Source organism: Boleophthalmus pectinirostris, unplaced genomic scaffold, assembly GCF_026225935.1.
Source record: "Boleophthalmus pectinirostris isolate CB_2022bp ecotype Guang Dong unplaced genomic scaffold, ASM2622593v1 HiC_scaffold_12, whole genome shotgun sequence".
In the NCBI taxonomy this organism is placed as follows: domain Eukaryota; kingdom Metazoa; phylum Chordata; class Actinopteri; order Gobiiformes; family Gobiidae; genus Boleophthalmus; species Boleophthalmus pectinirostris.
The window spans coordinates 31,726,643-31,740,591 of NW_026571018.1; the positions used below are offsets into that span (position 1 = coordinate 31,726,643).

A 13,949-nucleotide genomic window follows, 5' to 3' on the forward strand; every position below is an offset into this window, starting at 1 on the left:
CCATTTCAGTGCAGACTACAAGAAGTAATAAGTTCTAAGCACTTTTAAGTCTTAGTTTTTTGAGTTAAGTCTTGTCAATGCATTTTAAGAGGAAAACGTAGCATATTAACAGTTTTGTTAGCCTCCAAAAAATGTTGCAATAAATATCGTACCGAGAGATTTGGAATATTGTTACATCCCTAACTGTGAGCCTCCCCGCCATATCACGAGCTTTGCCACGATATCTCAATAAATATCATACCGTGAGGTTCATACCGTGACGATATCGTATTGTGAGACTTAGATATCGTTACACCTCTAGTAAATGTGTACCCAGACAAATTATTTCAGTTCCGCCTTTTATCTTATCAATGCTGTGTCTTTAACACAATACTGGATAATGGATTTTTGTTGTCCCTTTAAACACACTGTGTTCTTCCAAATTATCAGTTGAACTTGATGTAACTTGGAGTCTCTATCACATTTAAGGTCCTTGATAAGTTTTGAGTGCACTCTACAAAAATGTGGAGAATTTCAACCATTTCATTTGCTTAATTTCTCTTGACATTGTTAAACTAACCGTGCGGGTCACTGTGGCCGTGCCATTCTCTAAAAAATATTTCTTACTTTTCCAAACATTAAACCCGGATTGACGTTGCGGGTGGCCATTTTGGGGTCAATTGGTGGCTTTCATAACATTCTGGGATTTTATGTAATCACTTTAGGAGGGCAGCTTCGTGGATAGCTCTGTGGAGACTTCATACATTTTGAACAAAAGAACCAAAAAGACCTACAGATGTTAAACCATTTCTTGTTAGGAAGTAAAAGTCTACAAATTTCCTTGATTAAAAATACAGTATGTAATTTCTTGGTAGTGGCATGTCACCTGCATGATTTAAGAAAGTTAACATCATACGTCAAAACAGTCTACATGGAGGTATAGATAAGTTTTTATGACATACAGTAGAATGTTATAGCATTTCCAGCTCCCTCCTCCAGGTCAAATAAGAGTCAGGTTTGTGGAGATGCAAGTCTGCTCACAGTGAAAGACTGTATTGGCACAGGTGACATAGGTAACCTGCTAGCTGCTGCGTTCCATATAGGAAGTGAGCATGGGGCATTTCTGGCTTCAATCTACTCTGGCTCCAAATCACTTTGTATTGAAAAAAAAAAAAAACTTCATCTGAAACTGCTGCTGTCCCCATTTTTACCTCCGCCAAGGAGGTTATGTTTTTGCCGGCGTTTGTTGTTTGTTTGTTTGTTTGTTTGTCTGTTAGCAACATAACTCAAAAAGTTATGGACCGATTTTGATGAAATTTTCAGGATTTGTTGGAAATGTGAAAAGGAAGGACTGATTTCATTTTGGGGGTGATCCAGAAGAAATCCTGGATTCTGGATCACTTTGAAATTTTTGTTAACATTGTGGTAAATGGGGCCAAAAATTTTGTTTCTCAATATCTCGGTTAATTATTGACCAAACCTCATGAAATTTGACTCAGGGATGGACAATGGGATCCTCTTTCATATTCCAAATTGAAAGATACGAGACAAATATTTATGGAAAACACAATTAATATGAGGGGGACTGTAGTCCTTGGCGGAGGTCTGCGCTCTCTGAGTGCTTTTCTAGTTTGGACATAAAATGTTCATGTTAATCCGCTTTATGTGATCCTGGTGTTTTTATTTCACTATTTTGTGTGTAAATCAATAGTTAGGGTGGTCGCATTGACAACAATCGCCCCCGTGCCTTGACTACGTCCCCCCAAACCATATGAATCCTCACAAAACTACAGTTGTCACACCGCTGTCCTCACTTTTGCCTTTCGCTGGTAAGGAATCTCCGCATATTACATATTTTCAACCACTGGAGACATTGTAACTGCAGCAGATCTGTACTTGCTGCAGATGTGTGGACAAGCTGTTTTTTCTGGCCAAAAATCTGAAGATTGAGTAAAACTTTATGCTGGAACTGTTAGTGCTGCACTTTACTTTTTGAAAGGTTTTGTTTACTGTTTATAAGGAATTGATTTTTTTCATATGTTTGTTGCTTATTTGAGAATATTTTATTTTACTTTTTAGTATTACCAAGCAGCACTTTGCATTTATTTTATTTTCCTGTTTGTATAATGTTAAAACATGAATGTAGATTTAATAAACACACAAATGGTTTTGCATTTTGTTCCCATTCTGTACCAAAAATTAACCCTGACTTCAAAACCGAACCGTGATTTTTGTGTACTGTTACGCCCCTAATACTGTGGCATTAATGGCGTAAAATAGTGATTGTCAATTTGAACAATGCCGCCACTTTTCAAAACAAAATTTCACCTCAGTTCATACATTTTATGCTTGCAGTCAAGAGCCTTTTCGTGGACAGGCCCAGTAGCTAAATAATAAATTCTTACCTTAAACCAGGTCAAACATTTGCATTCTGACAGTGAAAATGCAAGTGGTACCATAGGATTGTGACCTGCCCTCAAGCTCAGTGTTAAACTACGGGCCGTATAGAATGCTGTATTGTCACGTGAAGCCGGACTCCTATTTTGCAATTCAAATGTGTGACTCTTGAATGTTTCCTTGTTATTTGGACACTGCTGTTGTACAGAAGAGAGGGTATCGCGTAGCTGGACTTTTCACGCTACGCAGACTCCTGGCAGGTTCAGAAAGAAAGATTAGCTGAGTCCGGGCTCCTCTTTTCTTCACATGTTTAAGTGCGGACAGTGACCCAGTTTCTCACGATTTGTCCCCCCGTCTTCGTCTTTGTTTCTCCATTTAGCAGACGTGATGTCACTGGAAAGTAATGGCCGTGGCTTCAGATGACTGGTGAGTAAGGGAAGCTAATGGAAGTTTAACGCAGAGGCCATTTTGTTTGCCAATAGTGTGGATCTAAGAGAACAAGAGAAGATGTGTCTGAAGTACATGCTGCCGTGATGTTTACTGCACTATTTTACTGCACCGAGGGCCTATACCTCTTTTTGAATTTCATTAGACACTTTGAGACACTTAAAAAAACAGTATACTAGAAACAGTTCATTGCTGCAAAATGGCAATAGATAAATGCAAAGTCAAAGTTAGAAGGAAGTTTATATTGCAATAGTGTTTTTGCATATTTTCTTTACCGTAATTGTGGTTTGAAAATCTTTATGTAAAATTGCTGTTGGTTGAGTTGCTGGGTTAAGAAACGGATCATTGTGGTTGTTAAGCTTCTGGATACACAAAACGCTTGAAACTTTAACAAATGGTATGATTAGAGTTGCACTAATACAATACTGGTCTGAGATATCGAACATTTTGTTGGATCAGTCTCGATATAGTATTTTCATAATATGCATCTCACGGTACAATACTTATTGCGATATTTTGTAGAGGCTAACAAAATTATAAATATACAATATACTTTTCTACTACTTTTTAACAGTTATTTCATCTTCTAGATTGGACTGAAACAGAGCAAAGGGTCATGGTCTATGTAGTTCTTTGTTTTTTAGCTATTGTGGGCCCATCACACTGTATTTAACAAAAAAAACTTGTAATTCAGTATCTTGTAATGTCCCATGATATTAGTGTGAGACTTTTGATGATATTTTGGTTATTGTTACATCCCTAGGTCCCAAGATATCAGTTGAGTTGATATCCCATTGATATCCCATTTTGGTCTGCAGTGTAAATTGACAAAAGATGATAGACTGGACAATGTTGGTCCTAAACACTTTGTATTATTTTTGCTGGTCTGTATATACTTTAAATGAGAAATCACACACCACATTTGGTCATTTTTAACCATATCCAGTTTGTGTTTAAAAAAAAAAAATGATATTTTCAGTCTCTGCATTGGTTGATCCTTAGGGCCAAAGTGTCGGTGTCGGCATCGGTATCTGAACAGAAAAAGCTGCATTGGTGCAGCCGTATGTATGATCATTAGAGTTATTCATTAGAGTTTACCACAGGTCACAACTGAAATTTCACATTTGCCTTGTTACAAATTAAAGACGATGATTGTCCCTATTTCTTTTGCTAGACTGCGTTTTGGACTGTATGAAGAACATACACCCTGGATTTTTCATTTTATAATTTTACAATATCTGTTGCACTTTTCCATACCTGTTCTTGCATAAGCTTTTGTACTTTTGACAGTTTGAATCTGAATCCTACAGTCGCTATTATCTTATGTATTTAGCGATGGTTTGTGATTCAAACGTCTCTGTAATTGGTGTAAAGGTTTGAGTCATGGGGAGGCTGACACAGGAATGCAATTGTGCGCTTGCCCCGCCGGTCATTTCTTAGCGTAATCTGACATTGGCCACCGCAGGAGGTCGGCACGATTACCAAAAAATGGGGAAAACACCGTCTAATAATTACCCGTCCTTCCCCAAAATGAACAGGATAGTGTGTTGATGTGCAGGATTTGTGAAGTTGTGGAAAGATGAGAGACTTTGGCTGAAATCATTATTGAGAGTAGAGTTACAGTCAAGTCATTGCACAGGATCAACGGACCTTATCCCAGGGACTAAGGAGGTGCATTCCTAAAAAATCTTTCCTTCTTCTTACATGATTTATTTCTGATCTCTTGGCCCCTCTTCAAAATTGCTAGTGTTTCCACTGGCTAGTTTTGCTTATTAGAATGACTTTGTAATTGTGTTGTGCAACAGTTCCTTAAACTGACAATGTTGAAATCTTGAATGCTGAAAATGTCCAAAATATGCTTCAATAGCATTTGGGTGTCTATAAAAAAAAAGTATTATATAAGTATTATCTAGTAGGTCAAGAAACTCACTGTCCCAGTTGATCAGGAAACTGGGTGGGAAGGGCATCTGAGGCAAATGAGAAAGAATAGTTAGTAGTACCAGTATAGTGTGAAACAATGAATACTTCATGCTCGGAGGCACATGATTTATTTAGTGAAGGACATTTAAGATAACAGCCTAAAGAGACAAAGATAAAGAAGCAGACACAGTATTTCTACTACTACCACTAGTACTACAAACAACTCCTCTGACTGTTATCAACTAACTGAATCACAAAATTTTTCTGCGCAGACTTCTCGTAACTTGCTCTCAGTCCTCCAGCCATGAAATAACTACAACTACTTTTTATACAATCACAGAAAAGTATCAAGGGTGCTGTTTCCGTATGTTCCTCTGACTGTACGAGCTGAAGCGTACCTTTGAATACATTTTGCATATCGTACCTAAACCTCAGACTGGGCTGCGCTTGGTAACCTATTTACTTTGCCTGTACTCGATGCCAAGCGCACTTCACCAGCTTCAGTGATAAGCTCCGTGGGGTCCATAAAGAGTCAGCTGGTCTGTGTGGATAATAAGTCACTAAGTTAAACCACGGCAGGTGTTGAATGGGTCCGAAATGTGCTCATGGAAATAATATTGTGTATCGTCTCATTTCAGACTGAAGTTGGTTAAAGGAAGAGGAAGAAAGAAGAAGATGGTGACCGAGGAGATCAAGACAACGCAATAACTGTAAGTACAGGAGAACTTTGATCAGTGTTGTTTTAGTCAACCAAAATTTTTTATAAGTCGATTAATTATTATGTTTAGATTTTAATTGTGCACTATGTAACTTTTTTGTTGTGGGGTCCATCATCTCCTGTTATTGCTCTGCCTGGAATGTTCCACAGTATGACTTTAAACAGCTCTACCTTACAAGTTTTCAATTACAGGTGGTTTTATAGCTTGGAAATACCTGGAAAAACAAGCATTCTGACAGAGAGCATGGTCGCCTCTTCACAGAGCTGACCTGTAACTTTATCTAGTTTGGTCTCCATGAAGATAGAAAGGTTTAATACCATACTGCGAAACATTCCAAATGAAGCTATCGCATGTCCATGGAGAAAATAATTTGACAGAACCCTCCACAAGAAAAGTTACAACATGCACCTTTAAGGATCTGAGTTTAATGAGTGCATGAGTTTATTCTGCTTTTTTTTTTTCATATAAAGACAATTTAAATTCTTATACACCATGCAAATACTTGTTTTTGGTTGAACTCCTGTGTAGTTATTCTCTTGTGAGTGCAGTTTGGGTCACATCATAGAGATCACACCCCCTTTTTACCCGGCTAATCGGCCGGCAAGATGGCTTTAGCTGATCAAGAATTTCTTTAGTGAGCTTCGGCGCTAGTAAGTTTTTACACAGGTTTTTTTTTTTTTTAAGCTATGTCAACCTATATACCACTGGACTGAACTATTTTTGATTATATATTCTTTCTTTTTTCTTTTCTTTTGCAATCTTAAATTCTGTCATAAGACTGTGTTTTGTGTATAAACAACCATAATTCACCTCACCAAAACCTAAACTAGTTTATAGAGCAAACACTAGTCGCTTTATGTAAAACTGTTATGAACTGCACTTATAAGACACAGGTCAATTGAAAAGGCTTATACCCCACTGCTTTGTATAGGGTGTAGTAAGTCTTTTATCGGCTTTCCCCTCATTACAATTTCCTGTCCTGAAAGGTTTATATAGCATTTTTTGGTCTTATTTCCTGTGGTTTGTCTCTCAGTGGGGGGTATTTTCTATGAGATAAACTTGGTTGATGTGTATTTAGCCTCTGCCCCCTGTCCTGTACCCAATGAAGGGGCCAGCCCGGGTGAATTCCTGGTCTGTCATGCGTCTATGGTCAGCTGGTGAACTATTATGTAAGCTTGCAGAGATGGTGACTGCGGCCTGGTCCCACATACACAACCAAAGGGATGGAGATAGGACAAAGGGTTAGCTCACACTGCCCGTTTGTGCCTTGTAGATGGACTGTACTGGATAGTGGAGTCTAAGTTTCTCAAAGCTATGGACTGTTCATGTAGGACTTAATTAAAAGTCCTTTGTGGAATTTTTTTGGTGGAGGGTCTGCAACCTGCTTGTCTCCTTGGAGATATCATTGCTTTATCTGGAATGTTCCACAGTATGGCCAGAAATGTCTATCCATAAACACGAGCACTATCAGGCCAAGGTACAGGTCAGATTTGTGGAGAGGTAAGGTATTTTTCTTCTGTAATAAATACATGTAAAATGATCAGTTACACGGGAGGAGCTCGGAGTAGAGTCGCTGCTCCTCCACCTCAAGAGGAGCCAGCTCAGGTGGAATGGGCACCTGTTCCGGATGCCTCCTGGGCGTCTCCCTCAGGAGGTGTTCCGGGCATGTCCCACTGGGAGGAGGCCCCAGGGAAGACCCAGGACACGCTGAAGGGACTACGTCACTTGGCTGGCCTGGGAACGCCTTGGTATCCTCCCGGAGGAGCTGGAGGGAGTGTCTGGGGTGAAGGAAGTCTGGGAGTCCTGCTTAGACTTAGACTACTGCCCCTGTGACCTGGCCCTGGATAAGCGGAAGAAAATGGATGGATGATAAGTTAATGCTATACTATGGAACATTTCAGGCAAAGCAATATGGATGTCAACAGTATTAAAAATCTGGTTCTAATCAATATTAAACCAGTATTGAAAATAGATACTCAATTTAACAAGTGTCGCTACTGAAAAACCATAAACATTCCAGATTTTGTAACCTTGCTATATTAGTGAGTTCACAAACTCAAGAGAATCCATCTTTGTATATACCTGCTGTACGGTTAATTGGGTGGGCGCACCGATCACAGAACAACATTGATGTTTGTGCAGAAACCAAAGGCCAAGTGCCCAAACCCAAACTGAATCATTGTGGTATCAAAATTGGTAAAATGTACAGAGCCTTTTCCTTAGTAACAAATTGAGTTTGAAATTTAGTATTGCAACAACACTACAAAGCAATAACATCTCCATGGAGACAATCAGATTAGAAAATGCTCAACACCACAGATGAGTTGTCCGTAGATTCCTTATGTCATATTGTATTGTACACCTCTCATTTGAATGCGTGTCCTGCTGCTTTGTGTCACGTTGGTTTTGCGTATGCACGTCAATTATGCAAACAGCCCGGTGTCTTCAGGGACGTGGGACTCTCCCTGGGGACACTGCTGAACAATGCAGTGTTTTTGTTGGGGCACATTTTTCTGTTGTGAAGTTTTTCCCACCTTTGAACAGGAAGTAGGGCAGTAGTTATTGTTTTTTTCGGGGCTTGTGTTCAACTTCCTGCAGGCCAGCTCGTCTTTCTCTTATTCACTGCTCCTGTCTTTTCACACATTCCTCTCTCTGAACATCTTTTGTCTCGCGTGGCTCCCTTGTTGTTTAGCTACTTTTTCAGAGCTCTTCCTACTCCTTTGTCAGATACTGTAATATGCCGTCACGTTTTCCTTTTTTAATCCAGTAAAACCTGTCGTCATTGGACATTCAAGACTCTTTTTAGCTCAGTCCCACGCCTTGTATATGCCAAAAAATGGTAATTTAGCTAGAAAAGCATGAAGGTGGACTATGTCATTTTTCATGTTGGGGTGAAATTAGAATGTTGCACAGTATGGCATTAAACTGGGACAAGCTGGTGTGGCCATATAGCCTAATATTTATTAGAAAGTGCCAATACTTAAAGAAATGCTAGGTACATAAGATCAATTCTATGCAAAAAGTCACGTACACAGGACTGAAAAGAACCTTTCCTGACTAGCTTTACAATGATCTTGAGCTGCACAGGCGGTGCTACCATTAGGCAAAAGTAGGTGGCTACTTGGGGCCCCAAACCTGGAGGGGCCACAATTGCCCTCAGTGTCATTAATAGCCGAGGCCTCAGAGCAATTTGATTTTCTTTCAATATCAGATTAAATGAGAGTAGTTTATAATTATAAAAAAAAAATAAAATAATCAAAAGTAATGAAATTAAATACAATCAGTAATTTAAAATACTGTCCCACTTTAACTGTATGCTTTTAATTGCATGTTTTAATAGTATTTAACTTGTTTATGTTGTTGTAAAGTGACCTTGAGTGTCCAGAAAGGCACCTAATAAATAAAATGTATTATTATTATTAATAGTAGTAGTAGTAGTAGTAGTATAATGGATGTAAACAAAAATATAATTGTACTAGTAAAAAAAATAAAACTACTTTCAGTTCTGGTTATCTAGTAGGCCAAGTAACTAATAAGACAAGTTTCCAATCCACCATGATTCAAATAAATAGAGATGTGCATGTCTCAAGAACAATGGGAAAGAACAGACAATAAATATATAAAAAAAAAAAAAAGCGCATTATAGTGAGGGTTCCAAACTCAAATTCGCCTAGGGCTCCCAAATTGCTAAGTCCGCCACTGCTGAGCTGTATGAGAACAAGTATAAGAGCACATAGACTAGTATACGCCCATGGACCACTTTGGAACCCACCTAAGGAGTGTTTTTAATTTACTGAGGTATTGGAATCAGTACTGAGTATCGAGACTATTCCTTAGTATCAATATTGAGTTTGCATGATGAAATATAGCATGTGAACTTTTTCCTTTAAGCATTCCATGTATTTGTTTTCTAATACAGCTATACAAACCTACATTCCAAACCTTCAAAACAAAAGTGGGCAAGGCATGTAGAGTAAAAACAGCAGTTCAAAGGAATGATTATTATTTACTGGCGAGAATTAGAATCATTTGTATAATATCAAATTCAGAGATGATTCTTTTGGTGGCACAATTGATAGGCTGTTCTTGCATCGGCTGCTTCTATTTGATAAAACAATCACAAAAGTAGAGGGAAAAGAAACAAAATAAGAGTATGGTTTATTGAAAATGTATTTTCTGCATTTGACCCATCCTTCAAAGTTGTCCTCTGTTTGCTAGACTTGGTACCTAACTGGAGGATGCATTCATTTTATTACAAACATGACAGAACATATAATAATAACAAAACATGAATGAATAATCAAGAATACTTAACAAAGACAGCATGTCAACATTAGAAAATAGGGCTGGGCATCATTAAGAAGTTGCTGATATGATACATACCTCCATACACAGGCCACGATACGATATCGATACAGTGCACTTTCGATTCGATATGATGTATTTCAAAGCGATTTGATACGGTTCAATAAAAAATAATGGTCCACTTCTTGTGCAAAGTTAATCTGAAAAATGCCCATTTTACTCATTAAAGCAATGAAAATGTCAAATGTGTTGCATAAAAGAGTTTCCTTCTTCTAAACAAACAACAAAACTGTAGCTCTGTAACAAAATAATTTAGTAAAATATACAAAAAAATACTCTTGGTGATAAATTGATACAGCAGCCCATGATATCTATACTGTATCTACTATATGTACTATATATAACACATTAAACAATACGATATAATGATATTCTGATATTTTTGCACATCCCTATTAGAAAAGGAGTATGAAGAAATTACAACTTCCGAATAATTTTCAAGGATGTGCTGATCCAGCTTTTCCAGCTCCGATATGATACTAAATAGATACTACTAAAGCTTTAAGCATACCTGATATTAATCAATACCAGTATCAGGACCAAAATTGGCATTTTCCCCCAAATGATTACAAATGATCCAACTGTGTTATGCAATTGTTATTTTTTCTGCAACTAACTACTGAACAGCCTTGTATGAAGTAAAGTTTAGGCATTATGAGATCTTCTGGATCTATCAGCCAGTAAATGGGCCTTTAATCTGATGTAATAAAACTAATCAGGATAACTGAACTGTTCCAGCAAATCTCCTGTTACTGTGCCAATATTGAATCCCATTATCAGTATGGTGCATTTAATCAGTTTCATATATGTGACCTTGAACACAACCTTTCACTGAATATTATCATCTGATACAGTATGTTTATCATTAACATCACTGGCATATTCTAGTCAGTTTATTAATATTTGACTACTTCCTTGTGTGATTATTTTTTGTTGTGATTAACCTTGTGTGCATGTTTTAGGGCTGGGTTAACAGCGCAAGAGTTTTGGAAAATCAATCTCCAAGAACACAACGCTCAGGGTGGTAAAATTAGACTCTCCAATCTCGGGCTGACACACGGCCCACGTGAGTCTTTATCATGAAACCGTGTGAGATAGTTTTGAGATGGGCTATCAAATTCCTCGTAATCCCATTGCTTCTATAATTATCCTTGACTCTTCCCTCTGTCAGCAGACTTAGACCTGGGTCAGAACGTTCCTGCATAACACATTGGATAACACATACCACAAGCTGAAAAAGACAAAATAAAAGTCGATTTTGTTTTTTTGTTTTTTACACATCTACCAGTACCTATATTATAAAGCATTAAATACATGATTTCTAATACCTACAATTAGGAATGCACCAATACAGATCCTGGTATCAAATCAAAGGTCAGGTTCAATGGTATAAATTAAGGCGATATTGTGACTGAGCTTTTAATTGGATATAATAAGACTATTTACAGGCTCATTTTTGGCCTAGAACATCTCATAATGTTTGGACTTTTATACCTCAGTATAAAAGTATGTTCAGTGGTGATTTGAAGGATAAGTAATGGTTACATAACACAGTTGGATCTCTGTGTAATAAGTTAACTATGTTTTAAGGAAATAAGTGCCTTTTCCATCCCTGTTAACGGTTAATATCAGTTACTGGCAGATACTTAGGGCCTGTTTACATGAGAACACTTGCAGGTAAAAACAACAAAATATTTTATCGGTTGTGCCTTTCGTTTAGATGGTGACAGTGTTTTTGGGACTTAAAAACGCAAAAATCTGAAACCACCCTCCAGAGTGGAAAAGCTGAATGCACTCCACCGTAGCGTTTCTGTCTACACTGCCCAAGACACAGAACTCTGGTCAGATCTGCTCACATCGTGTATGCGTTTACGTCACATACATACAGTACATAGAAACAAACATGTCGTATGGCATGCTTACCCAATCGAATTCCACACACTTTTGCATCATCGTATGCACGCAGATTTCCTCCCGAAAACGCTCGTCTAAACGCGGAATAAAAAGTGAAGACACGACGCCACTTTTGCATCTTCTTTTCAGACCGTCATCATATAAACGTAGCCTTAAAGTCCAAGTATCTGTATCAGTATCAGAACTGAAAAAGCTGTACCGGTGCATTCCTACATACAGTGACAAAAAAATTACTGCACATAGCTGCTGTGACAAGAAGGATTTCTACTGTATTACTTTTAACTTGATCATATTACTTGTGGTTGCTTTGGTTCACCACACAAAACTGATATATGGACTTATTTTTCATACTGTAAAGCAGAATGCAGTAGTTCCTGTTTAATGGTTAACTAATAAAGGATACATGCTTTTAGCCGGGTGTGTCTCAGTTTGCAGCCATGTTGTGTTTTAGAGAACATAGGTGTGTACTTCTTTGCATATTTGAGGTACACTGTCTGCTCTGAACATAGAAACTAAAAATAAAATGTGTCAAAGTATTTTAATGAAAAATAAAGTGTGTCCAGTCAACTATGACAGTGTACAGTGGGCACAGTGGGCTCGCCTCTCCACAGATCTGACCTTCGGAACTGGGATTGGTAATGCCATGTTTGCCTCCATGGAGACTGATGCTTAATGCTATACTGTTGAACATTTTAGGCAAAGCAGTTGGAGACAAGCTGCTCTACCAGGAAAGTTACATAAGTTTTAATTTGTTATAAAAATTCAGTTGAAAATGTTTTACCACCGGCGATAACACATGACCACATTGGTGTTTTTATTGGCTAGTAACTTTCTACTGTGTTGTTCTAGTGCAGGTGAAAAGTTCATTTGCAAAGTCAGATGTCGTTACGTAGATGAATAAAAAAAATCATTCACTTGAAACTGACTTTGCGGATAGTTAAAAAGTATTCCAGACCTGAATACTTTTTAACTTACTGTATCTTTTCTTCGTTGAGTGGATTTGACCTGATTCGTTTCAAAACTTAAATATCTGGTTTTGCTAATGAACCCTTCCATTGTCAAGAAACACAGGCTCTGTCTCAATCGCTACCTCATCTAATTAAATATTGTCTAAAGATAGCAGAGTGTGGAAGTAAAGTCCTGTCATTAAAGTATTTAGGTCAGATTTTAGACCGAGATGTGAGGCCTGCCCCGCAGAACACTGGACCATAACTGAAAGTTCTATTTACCTTGAAATGAAACAATATCAGCAATAAAAATAAAAGTCTTATCAAACTATTGTAACTTTGAAATGAGGGATTGTAAAATAGGCTTGAATACACTGTGCTGTTGCATGAATATAATTTATAATAGGAAGTGACCTGTATAAATCATAAGTGTACTGTATGTTTTTCCAAAAACTTTACAAAAATAGAGCCATAATGCAGTATAATCAGATAAAAGGTGAATGTATGCATTAAACGTATTTACAAATCAAATATTTAAAATAATGTTGAACAATTTTTATTACTTTGTGTTGTGGAAAGTTTCACATACACTCCATATTTTATTTTGAAGTTTTGTATGGTCCTAAGTTACCACCATGGCCTGTATAGAGAAGTGGATTAAAGGGACAGTCCGGAAATTTGGACCACATTTCCTAGTTAGCCAGAGTGTTGGAGACGTGTGGCGACACGTTTTAAAATAATCCATCCAGTCCTTGTCGCAGAGGTCGCTGGAATGGTCTTAGAATAATGTCTGTGTTGATAGAATAATGTTTGAAATAAAACTAACCTTGCATCGCATGAATCGTTGCATGTTGAGAGACTATTTTCTCAGCAGCAGTGGAATTTTACTTTGCCAGGAAGATAGGTGCTAGGTGATATCAGTCCACCGCTGCCGAGCTTTCTGTCAGGAAGTACAACTCGTTGCTGCTGCTGCTCAGACATAAATCCTTCAAATGCAAGGCTGGTTTTACTCCTAAAATTATTCTGACATTCACATCGACAGTCTGGCGTTATATTTGTTCAGCCTCGGGTGCTTTGTGGAGTGGGTAAGACTGTTTTTAGTGGCAGGATAACTATGGTCATTGACATGCACTAGCCTAGCACCAGCGACCTCTGCAAATACAAGGACTGGATGGAATATTTTAAAAAGTGTCTCCACACGTCTCCACCACTCTGGCTCACTAGGAAATGAGGTCCTGTGTTGCGTTCGACTCCAGTCAGA

The 13,949-nt window shown here is 38.0% G+C and overlaps 1 protein-coding gene across 1 annotated transcript in view; it reads left to right on the plus strand.

Moving 5' to 3' along the window:
- The window catches only part of shroom1 (shroom family member 1), a 61,016-nt gene that overhangs the window by 17,540 nt on the left and 29,527 nt on the right, over positions 1–13,949 (plus strand). The window contains 1 exon segment of the mRNA XM_055148827.1: positions 5,382–5,453. The gene's annotated coding sequence lies outside the window, so the exon portion shown is untranslated.